Source organism: Carassius auratus, chromosome 18 (genome assembly GCF_003368295.1).
Source record: "Carassius auratus strain Wakin chromosome 18, ASM336829v1, whole genome shotgun sequence".
Taxonomy (NCBI): Eukaryota; Metazoa; Chordata; class Actinopteri; order Cypriniformes; family Cyprinidae; genus Carassius; species Carassius auratus.
In genome coordinates this window covers 18,465,896-18,477,424 of record NC_039260.1, presented here as the reverse complement: position 1 = coordinate 18,477,424, position 11,529 = coordinate 18,465,896, and positions in this window count along the sequence as shown.

Sequence of the window (11,529 nt, the reverse complement as noted above, 5' to 3'; positions counted from 1 at the left end):
TATTGTGCTTCATGAAAATATTATAAAACTCCTAAAAAACTCCATGGTTTTACTAGGCTGTGATGTTACAGTTTTCCAAAGTGTAAAATGCAGCATCAACAGTTTCAGTTTTTAGACCTGCTCAGATTTCGTTATTGCGTTGGACCGATCAGAATTAAGAGCAAATGTCTGTTTAAATGCTGACGGGAGCTGCGTTTGAATTACAATCGTTTTTTTTCCTAGTTGTAGTGATATTCAAACTCGCGTGATGCCTTTTGAAAACCTTAGGCCGGTGACACACTGGTATATTGCACCTGTCAAACATAGTCTATTTTGCCGTCAATACTGTTGACTGTGTCCTTTATCAGTAGGCTTTATATTTATGCTCAACATGAAGTATATATATCGTTGTCATAAAGAAAAGATCCTGGTCTGTCGGCGGCCTCCCTCTATGTCACCTACAGTAGCAGCAGCGCGCCAGCGATGTGTCAGGCACGATGTAAAGACACAGAAAACGCGAAGCAGCCGCCACGCAACTGACACACAGCAGAAACGCCACGCTCACGCCACGCAGCCAGTGTGTCACCGGCCTTAGAATCAGCTGCAGGGCCGGATTTGTTCCTAACGCGGTGACTTCCGCCACTTAAGATTTTCTTTTAGAAAAACGAAAATGTACTTATGTTCCGCACACAAAATATTGCATTCGGTACGAATACACGTAGCGTTACACCCCTAATATCTATACCATCTATATCTATATCTATCTTAGTCCACCTTTTCAGTTGTTTTGAACAGTTTTAAAAGAACTGGTGTGCCACTAGGAGTGCACAGAAAATTGGTTCAAATGGTTTAATGGTTCTTGTAAGTTTTGGTTACCTGGACCTCCAAAATTCCTATAGTTTTGAAACGACATAAAGGTGACATTATTTATCTTTATTTATCTTATTATTTAACTTTATCTTATATTAATATATATTTTTAAAGACATTGGAATTATATATTTCCAGTGGTGACTATTTTCTTTCTTTTGTTCTCATTTTAAAATTGTCCAATGACTTTCTGCCCTGCTCTTATGTTTGCTGTCCCAGGTGATTCCTCTCATTGGAGAATATCTGGTCTTCACTATGATCTTCGTGACACTTTCCATCGTCATCACTGTCTTTGCCATTAACATCCATCATCGCTCCTCATCCACTCATCACAACATGGCGCCCTGGGTCCGCCGTATCTTTCTGCACCACTTGCCTAGACTGCTCTGCATGCGCAGCCATGTGGACCGCTACGCCACCACCACTGCAAGAAATGGAAGAGAAGGGCTGGGCCATGGGAAGAGTTCAGGCCAGGATACCACTCCTCTGCTCAATGCAGAACAGAGTCTGCGGGCAGCCTTAGAATCTATACGCTACATCACTCTTCATGTGGTGAAGGAGAATGAAGTCAGAGAGGTAAGACTGTTACTGTCTCATATCAGACTATATAAGCTTTGAGTTCTAATAAATTCTAATGTAATGCCTTCTTTTTGTTCAGGTTGTTCAGGACTGGAAGTTTGTGGCCCAGGTTCTGGATCGGGTTTTCCTGTGGGTGTTTCTCTTAGTATCACTGCTTGGCTCTGCTCTGCTTTTCATTCCTGTCATCTATAAATGGGCCAACATAATTGTTCCCAGCTATGCTGGAAGTACCAGCTAAAACACATGAATGTATACAATTTTAAAATCTTTGGCTTGGATAACATTTTTCCATTATTATATTGATAACTGTAGTCCTCAAAACATCTATGCAACTTGTGGCAATTGAGCGCTGTAATTTATGCAGTAACGTGCTGCATTACATTATACGTTGTCTGCTGATTTCATTACAATAAAATGTACAATACTAACTGTGACTGTGTCAAAGTTATTGTGCTTCATGAAAATATTATAAAACTCCTAAAAAACTCCATGGTTTTACTAGGCTGTGATGTTACAGTTTTTCCTCGATTGCTTAAACACATTTGCCCACTCTGACATCACATTTTCAAAACAGTTAACACACAAGATAAAACTGAAGCTCAATGGCCAAAATGACTCATTTTGTTAGCAAAATGCTCTAACACTCACAAAACATTAAAAACATGCAACATAAGCAAATATTTCCATCAAACACCACAACTTGTGGTCAAATTAATTTATTCTTTCAATCAATCATTACACAATGGACAACAAAATACAAAATGCAGCCATCAATATGAAATATAAAACTTTACAAACTGAAATGGATACTAGAAAAAAAAAGCTATCAAAAGGAAACTTATGGGTGGAAATACCTTTAAAAAAAAATTATATATATATATATATATACACACACACACACACACATTTTATCTTTCACATTTAGTCCATTCGTTCTTGACGATTATGCCACAGGTTCTCATCAACATCGCATTGAATGTTTTCCCTCTGTGCATTGCAAGGGAAAACATTAAACTCCTGTTCAATACTAAATATCTTTCGTCTGCCAGCAGTGTGTGGCAATGTGTGGATTCTATAAAGTAAAAGCAAACAGCATGTCAAAATTGACATTACTGTATGACAGTCACATAAATGGGATTGATAAAACATCTGCATTACTGTAGACACAGTTTGTTCTGCTAACAGGGCAATACAGTAAAGCTGAAATACACAGTGGTATACATTACAGTAACACTGTGAATTACATGTTCTCATTCCGAAAAAGCCTGACAATAGATGCCACAGTGCTCCGACTCAGAATGGGCTGGACCCTTTGTCCAGCCTGTCTAAAGGACAAGCCATGATTGATGACATGGTCAATAATTGTTGCCCGAATTTCATTTGAAACTTGAGATCGATTTTGTCCTCTTGCTGCTGCTGCAGCTCCTCCACCACGCATACAAACTCCTCTGCCATGGCCTCTTACTCTCCTTCCGTGCCTATGGCCTCTTTGATCCATGCTTGCAAATAGCAACACAGAGGTGGCATCTTTTATAGATGGATGAGGACTGATTGCTGATTGAAGAGTTGTGCAAATGAGTTTCACACAGGTGCATAGAGATTTATAATTATGCAAGTAGTTTCTATCAGCTGTCAATAGATTTTTTTCTTTTGTTCAACACAGTGAATCCAATAGAGATTGGGGCCTTTCAATGAGATCTGTGGTAACTGTTTTGAAAAAGGGTGTGAAAAATGTGTGAAACAAATGAAAAAGAGTTAAAACATTTGCAAGAGAAGACTTCTGCTGTGCTAATAATGTGATGATGAAGATCAAGCGGATCCCAGTTTCATTTAGCGTGTCTTAGCAAATGAGAAAAACTGTAACCATAGTATAAGTTTTAATACATAATAAGTCCCACTCCAGATTCCGGTTTAATAGAAAATGCATCAACACAGGACAAACTTATCAAATTATTTCATGGGATAAAGAGTTTTACAGGAATTGTTCAGACCAAAATAAAAAAGTGCTGAAAATTTCCACACTCTCGATTGTAGGTGTGTTTGTTTTTACATCATAACTAATTTGTAAACATTTAGCATTACGTCACTTGCTAACAAATGGATCCTCTGTAGAGAATAGGCTCCATCAGAATGAGAGTCCAAACAGCTGATACTCCATTTGTTTCTCTGTAGTCATAGTGTCACAAGGTGACGATCTTTAGGGGCGGAACCAAACTTCGGGAAGTTTGGTTCCGCCCGGACCGAAAAAAAACTGAACACCGGAACTTCCGGTAGCGCCGTAAGAGGGAAAATCAGGGAATTCGATGCACCTGTGCCTAGTTAGGGACAGCGGTTGGTGATTGGAGGATACGCTGGACAAGGCAGTACTTAAGGCCAAGTTATTTCACAGTCTGGGAGCTCTTTCTGGTGTGTGTGAAGCACTGTGTTGTGCCCGTCTTGGTGCGCTGCTGGTGGCTGTCTAACTCTCTCTCTCTCTCCCTCAGGCTGGAATTGTATGATTGCGAAGACATCGCGAACCTTAAAGGTTGAGAAGTGAACGGATTATACGGCGAACTGAGACGACGTGAAAAAGGGGATTGGAAGCGGCATTGATGTGAGTACTAAGAGCAAGTCGAAAGTGCCCTGTATATTGACCTGGCGTTGTGTAGATCTCTCCAGGAGGAGGAGGGCGGCCCTACCCCTAATATAGCGTGGTGGGAGAGCCGAAGGAATACTTATTGAAGTAGTCACAACGACGACATCACTAGCTAGGCCGCATATTCCATCGCCAGATCCGAACCAAGCGAAGTGAAGGAAGACGGGTGTCCTTTTCGTACACTGAGTGTGGTGGGTGAGTCTTCGTGCTGTGAAAACCTATAATTTTGACGTGGTGCTGTATATTGCTGTGGGCTGCTGTGTATTGCCGTGTGTCCTGTCAGATAAACCCCCGCCTTCACGCACTTCGTCGCGGGAGGACAAGGAGACTGCTGGTCCTAGCCTAGTTCAGTACAGTATATGTTGTGAGCGTGCTTCAGATCTCCAGAGATAGCACGGTACGCTGTGTCCAGCCCAGAGGTGAGAGCCATCCAAAGCAGAGTAACTGTGCTTTGTGTCCAAGTTGATACCTGTGGAGAGGAAAGGAAAGAGAGAGCGAGTAACACAAGGAGAAACAGAGGAAACCTGTACTTACAGTACGCTGTGTTCAGCCCAGAGGTGAGAGCCATTCAAAGCAAACTAACTGTGCTATTGTGCCCAAGTTGATACCTGTGGAGAGAAAAGGAAAGAGAGAGTGAGTAACACAAGGAGAAACAGAGGAAACCTGTACTTGCAGTACGCTGTGTTCAGCCCAGAGGTGAGAGCCATTCAAAGCAAACTAACTGTGTTATTGTGCCCAAGTTGATACCTGTGGAGAGAAAAGGAGAGAGAGTGAATAACACGAGGAGGAATAGAGCGAACCCTGTACTTACAGTACGCTGTGTCCAGCCTAGAGGTGAAAGCCATCCAAAGCAGAGTAACTGTGCTTTGTGTCTAAGTTGATACCTGTAGAGAGGAGGAGAGAGAGTGGATAACGCGAGGAGAAATAGAGCGAAACCTGTACTTACAGTACGCTGTGTCCAGCCCAGAGGTGAGAGCCATCCAAAGCAGAGTAACTGTGCTTTGTGTCCAAGTTGATACCCGTGGAGAGGAAAGGAAAGAGAGAGTGAGTAACACAAGGAGCAACAGAGGGAATCTGTACTTGCAGTACGCTGAGTCCAACCAAGAGGTGAGAGCCATCCAAAGCAGAGGAACTGTGCTTTTGTGTCCAAGTTGATACTTGTGGAGAGAGGAGAGAGGGTGGATAACGCGAGGAGAAATAGAGCGAAACCTGTACTTACAGTACGCTGTGTCCAGCCCAGAGGTGAGAGCCATCCAAAGCAGAGTAACTGTGCTTTGTGTCCAAGTTGATACCTGTGGAGAGAAAAGGAGAGAGAGTGGGTAACACGAGGAGAGACCGAGGAAACCTGTACTTACGGTATGCCGAGTTCAGCGAAGAGGTGAGAGCAAAATCAAGCCGAACTAACTGTGCCTTAGTGTCCCAGCCGTTGCCTGTGGAGAAAGAGAAAGAGAGTGAGCACCCAGAGAACGAACTGTGTGAACCAGTACTTACTGTGAGCTGCAATCCGCGAAGAGGTGAGAGCAAAACCAAGCTGAATTAACTGTGCCTTTGGGTCCCAGCCGTTGCCTGTGGAGGAAGAGAAAGAGAGTGAGCACCCCGAGAACGAACTGTGTGAACCAGTACTTACCGTGAGCTGTATTCAGCGAAGAGGAGGAAGGAGGGCGCTACGGATACCTAAGACTCAGGCCGGGGCCCGAGTCCCATGCCCCGGATCCCCGTGGCCCCCTTGCTCCCTGACCTCTTCCCGGCCGTAGCCCATCTGGAGGGCCGAGTCAGAGTTTAGTTTTAATTGCCCTTTTCCCCATTCCCCAAGCTATTTTTAAATATTTAAATAAAGATTGTTTTATCACTTACTTGTTCTCGTGTTGTCTGGTCATTGGGTTGGCTTTGGGGACCTCCTCGAGGTGGAAGTTGAGAAGGGGTGTGGCTTAGTCAAAGCATAGCCAGCCCCTGGGTGTGACAGATTTGGCGTAGCCGGCAGGGTTTCCACCTCGAGTTGAGTAACCAAGGTCGTCCAATGACCGACAACGCGGGGCCTTCAGCCCAACCCCGTGCCATGCCCGTTTTTATGGGGAGCCCCTGGATCCAAAAATATGGGGGGACAGAATCCGAGGTACGATTGTCTGAATGGAAGGCCCAACTAGAGTACCTGGCCGACCTACAGGGCCTTAGTGCAGCCCAGCGGCTTCAATTTGTGTTAAACTCCCTGGATGGAGAAGCGCGGCGAGAGGTGCATGCCGCCCCCGAAGCCGTTAGAGCCAACGCCCAAACCGTGTTCCAGTTCCTCACTGAACAGTATGGTGACCACACCCCCGTAGCTGTCCTTCGCTCCCAGTTCTTCAATTGTAAGCAGGGCCCCCGCCAACCGATTAGAGCTTTCGCCCTGAGGTTGCGAGAGCAATTCGCCCGACTACAGACCCGTCGGGACCACGGGTTGGGAGATGGAGAGACTCTATTGCGGGACCAGTTTCTTCTGGGGTTGAAGGAGGGTCCGGTGAGACAGAGCCTACGTATCCAGTTTCGAAGGGACCCGGGTCTTACGTTCGAAGATCTGAAGAAAGAGGCACTGGCCCTGGAAGGTGATGAGACTGAGGTGAGTGGTCCCCCAGTGTGTGCGGCCGTCAGTGAAGTAGCACCAGCACAACCCGGAGGCCCTGACTGGAAGCAAGCACTGAAGACTGAACTTTTGAAAGATGTCCGCGATCAGATGTCTGAACTGTCTAAAGCCCTCGTAGGAGAATTGCGCCATGGACGGGCGCGGGAGGAACCACGGCCGGCGCCCCGAGACCGAGTGTACTCAGAGGGAGGCCGAGAGCCGTTCAGGCGCCCGAACCACTTTAACCGGCCCCGTTTTGAATGGGACGAGCAAGGGCGACCCATCTGCAACCGCTGTGGCAAACCAGGTCACTATAGCCGCCAGTGTGGGCCCCGCAGGGCGTCAGAAGGGGGTTTTTAGGTCGGCCGGCCACTGTGGGTCGTGTGGCCGGGACCCCTCGAGAAGACCCTGGAAGAGGATATGGCTCTAGGAGCCAGATGATTGGGCGTAGCCCCGTGGCGAAGGTGAGAGTGTGCGGCAAGGAGATTCAATGCCTGGTAGACACAGGCTCCCAAGTGACGTTATTTGCTGAGAGTTTATCCGAAGAAGTGTTTGGGAAACAAGGGGCACCAGGGGCGGAGGCCCCCTGGCTTACTCTGAAGGGCGCAAACGGCCTCGACATCCCATATATTGGCTACCGATTGACGGACCTAGAGGTTCACGGAGTGATGGTCCCCCAGAAAGGTGTGATTATCGTGCAAGACCACTGTCTGGGTGCACATCGAGCCCTGTTGGGCATGAATGTCCTCGCTGATTGCTGGGAAGAGCTATTTCGGGCTAGGCCCGTATCGAAGATACCACCTGCAGAGAGGCCCAAGTGGGAGTGTGTGGTAGCTGACTGTCGAAGGGTGCAAATGAGCCAAGTCCGCAGAGAACAGGAAGAGGTAGGAAGAGTGATGTGTCGTTTTGCTTTGTCTGTCCCCGCAAAAAGTGAGGCTGTTGTGTGGGCGCGAGTACCGCCCCGAAGAGCGGGCCCAGAAGAGTGGGTGCTGGTGGAGCCCCATGTGGATTGTCCACAAGTGGAAGTGGCACGAGGACTAGCGACGGTCCGGCGGGGGAGAGTCCCCGTGAGGATACGGAATGTACACCCATACGCGGTGCAACTACATCGGCTCCAACGATTAGCCCGTCTGACAACGGTTACACCCCACCAAGTAAGGGAAGAGAGGGATATTAGTTTTCGTCAGGTGTGCCCCACTGTCATCGAGGTGGCCCTGACACAAGTAGACACCCCATGGGGTGGTATGGAGAGGAGTGTGCCGAGCCACCTGGCGGGTGAGTCATTACAAGGGGAGGATTTAGAGCAAGCACAGACACAGAAGTTACAGGCCCTCCTTCGGAGATGGCAGCATGTGTTCGCCACCCACGATGAAGACTACGGATGCACCCAGGTGGTACAACATCATATACCTACCGGGGATGCAGGGCCCAGCCGGGAGAGGTATCGCCCAATTCCGCCCACTTTGTATACCGAGGTACGTACACTCCTGCAAGGCATGCTGAAGCAAGGAGTTGTCAGGGAAAGCAGCAGCCCGTGGGCGGCCCCCATAGTGCTGGTGCAAAAGAAGACGGGGGCTTGGAGATTCTGCGTGGACTACCGTAAGCTGAACCTCGTGACTAAGAAAGACGCTTTCCCTTTGCCACGGATCGAAGATTCGCTTGCCAGCCTCACGCAGTCGGCATGGTACTCTACCCTAGATTTGGCCAGTGGCTACTGGCAGGTGCAGGTGGCCGAAGCAGACCGGGAGAAGACTGCCTTTACAACCCCGTTTGGACTATTTGAATGGGACCGGATGCCTTTCGGGCTCTGTAACGCTCCGGCCACCTTCCAGCGGCTGATGCAGCGGTGCTTGGGAGGTCAGTTAATGGAGTCAGTATTAGTTTACCTGGATGATGTGATTGTCTACTCCCCAGATTTTGATTCACACCTGAGGCACCTCGAGGAAGTCTTTCGGGCCATGGAGAAGTACGGATTGAAACTACAGCCCAATAAGTGTCACTTACTACGGAGAGAAGTCAACTTTCTGGGCCACGTGGTCAGTGCGGCTGGAGTGTCCGTAGATCCTGGAAAGGTATCGGCCGTGAAGGACTGGAAGGCCCCGAGGACAGTGAGGCAAGTGCGATCCTTTTTAGGATTTGTGGGATACTATAGGCGTTTCATAAAGGACTTTTCAAAAATTGCTAAACCCCTTAATCAGTTGCTGGTTGGCACAGGTCGTAACCGGGGCCGGGGGTCGCCCAACGTAGACTGGGATGCAAATTGTGAGTCGGCGTTCCAGACATTGAAGCAGGAGCTGCTACAGGCCCCTATCTTGGCATATGCAGATTTCACAAAACCATTCCTTTTGTATACAGATGCCAGCAATCTCGGGCTGGGAGCGGTGTTGGCTCAACGGCAGGACGGAGTCGAGAGGGTCATCGCGTACGCCAGCCGGAGCCTCCACCCAGCCGAGAGGAACGATGCGAACTATAGTTCTTTCAAATTGGAGCTGCTGGCGTTGAAGTGGGCCCTAAGTGAGAAATTTAAAGACTACCTCTGGGGTGCCAAGGTGACGATCATTACAGACAATAACCCATTAGTACACTTACAGACGGCGAAGCTGGGAGCCGTGGAGCAGCGGTGGGTGGCCCAACTGGCCAACTTTGACTATCAACTACAGTACCGACCAGGGCGTGAACACACGAACGCGGATGTCCTCTCAAGGCTGCCCGAAGCGGAAAGCCCCGGAGGGGCCAGCCCGGAGGAGGGCTATATGGTAGGAGCAGTAGAGGCACCAGGCAGCAGACAAGAGGCCGTGCCTGAGAACTGGGGATGGGATCCCCGTCGGTGGAGGGAGAGACAGGCCAGGGATCAAGATGTGCGGCTGGTAAGAGAATGGCTGGAACAGGGCCGACGGCTGACGCCAGCGGAGAGGTTAGCCCAGACGGATACTGGGAGGAGGCTGCTGGGGCAATGGGACAGGCTGGAGCTGAGAGATGGCGTTCTGTGCAGAAGGGTCAGTGACCCGAAGTTGGGCGAAGAAGTACGCCAGATCGTGGTACCCGCAGATGAGGTAACGGCGTTAGTTTCGGCGTACCACAACCAGTTGGGGCACCAGGGACAGGAGAGGACCGTGTCCCTGCTTAGGAGATTCTTCTTTTGGCCCGGGCTAGAGGCATTGGTGCACGTCCTAATTCAAGCTTGCCCGAGATGCATATTGTTTAAGTCCAGACGGGAGGTCCGAGCGCCAATGGTACCCATCCATGCGAAGGCCCCCCTTCATATCATGGCTATGGACTTCTTGACACTGGGCCGACCACGAGATCGCTACCAGAACATCTTGGTAATAACGGATTTGTTCACAAAGTACGCTTGGGCTATCCCCACCCTCGACCAGACTGCAACCACCACCGCTACAGTTTTATGGCGGGCCGTCTTCCAGACGTTCGGATGCCCGGAGTTTCTGCACTCCGATCAAGGAGCCAACTTTGAGTCCAGGGTAATTAGAGAACTATGCCAGTTGTACGGTTGCACGAAAACTCACACCACTTCGTATCATCCTCAGGGGAACGGCGGCTGTGAGAGATTCAATCAGACCCTATTGGGGCTGCTGGGGACCTTGGACCAACAACGGCAGGACGATTGGGTGAGTGCATTGCCAAACCTCCTACAGGCCTATAACAACAGTATACATAGTACTACGGGTTACGCCCCCACTTACCTGATGTTTGGCAGACACATACGAATGCCTACTGACCTGGTCCTAGGAGTGACAGCCGACCAAGAGGAAGCAAGTGTAACGGAGTGGGTGGGGCGCCATCACCAGCGCTTGCATTTCGATTCGCCCATGCCCTAACTACCCTGAAGCCGTGGAAGAAGTCCCCACGGAACCTGTACCAGCGGCCCCCTGGATTGAAGGTTGGGCTGTGGTACCAGGGAGACCCGTGGTGGCACCACCCCCGATCGCCCCGAGAGAACCAGAAGCAGCCCCTGAACAAGCTGAGCCCGATTCACCAGTGAGACGATCCCAGCGAGAGAACCGAGGCCGACCCCCTGCCCGCTATGGTGAGTGGACAGCCCGAGGACGTTCTAGGGACTAGAACGGATTGGCGGGGGAGGATGTCACAAGGTGACGATCTTTAGGGGCGGAACCAAAATTCGGGAAGTTTGGTTCCGCCCGGAAGTGTTTCCGCCCGGACCGAAAAAAAAACCGAACACCGGAACTTCCGGTAGCGCCGTAAGAGGGAAAATCAGGGAATTCGATGCACCTGTGCCTAGTTAGGGACAGCGGTTGGTGATTGGAGGATACGCTGGACAAGGCAGTACTTAAGGCCAAGTTATTTCACAGTCTGGGAGCTCTTTCTGGTGTGTGTGAAGCACTGTGTTGTGCCCGTCTTGGTGCGCTGCTGGTGGCTGTCTAACTCTCTCTCTCCCTCAGGCTGGAATTGTATGATTGCGAAGACATCGCGAACCTTAAAGGTTGAGAAGTGAACGGATTATACGGCGAACTGAGACGACGTGAAAAAGGGGATTGGAAGCGGCATTGATGTGAGTACTAAGAGCAAGTCGAAAGTGCCCTGTATATTGACCTGGCGTTGTGTAGATCTCTCCAGGAGGAGGAGGGCGGCCCTACCCCTAATATAGCGTGGTGGGAGAGCCGAAGGAATACTTATTGAAGTAGTCACAACGACGACATCACTAGCTAGGCCGCATATTCCATCGCCAGATCCGAACCAAGCGAAGTGAAGGAAGACGGGTGTCCTTTTCGTACACTGAGTGTGGTGGGTGAGTCTTCGTGCTGTGAAAACCTATAATTTTGACGTGGTGCTGTATATTGCTGTGGGCTGCTGTGTATTGCCGTGTGTCCTGTCAGATAAACCCCCGCCTTCAC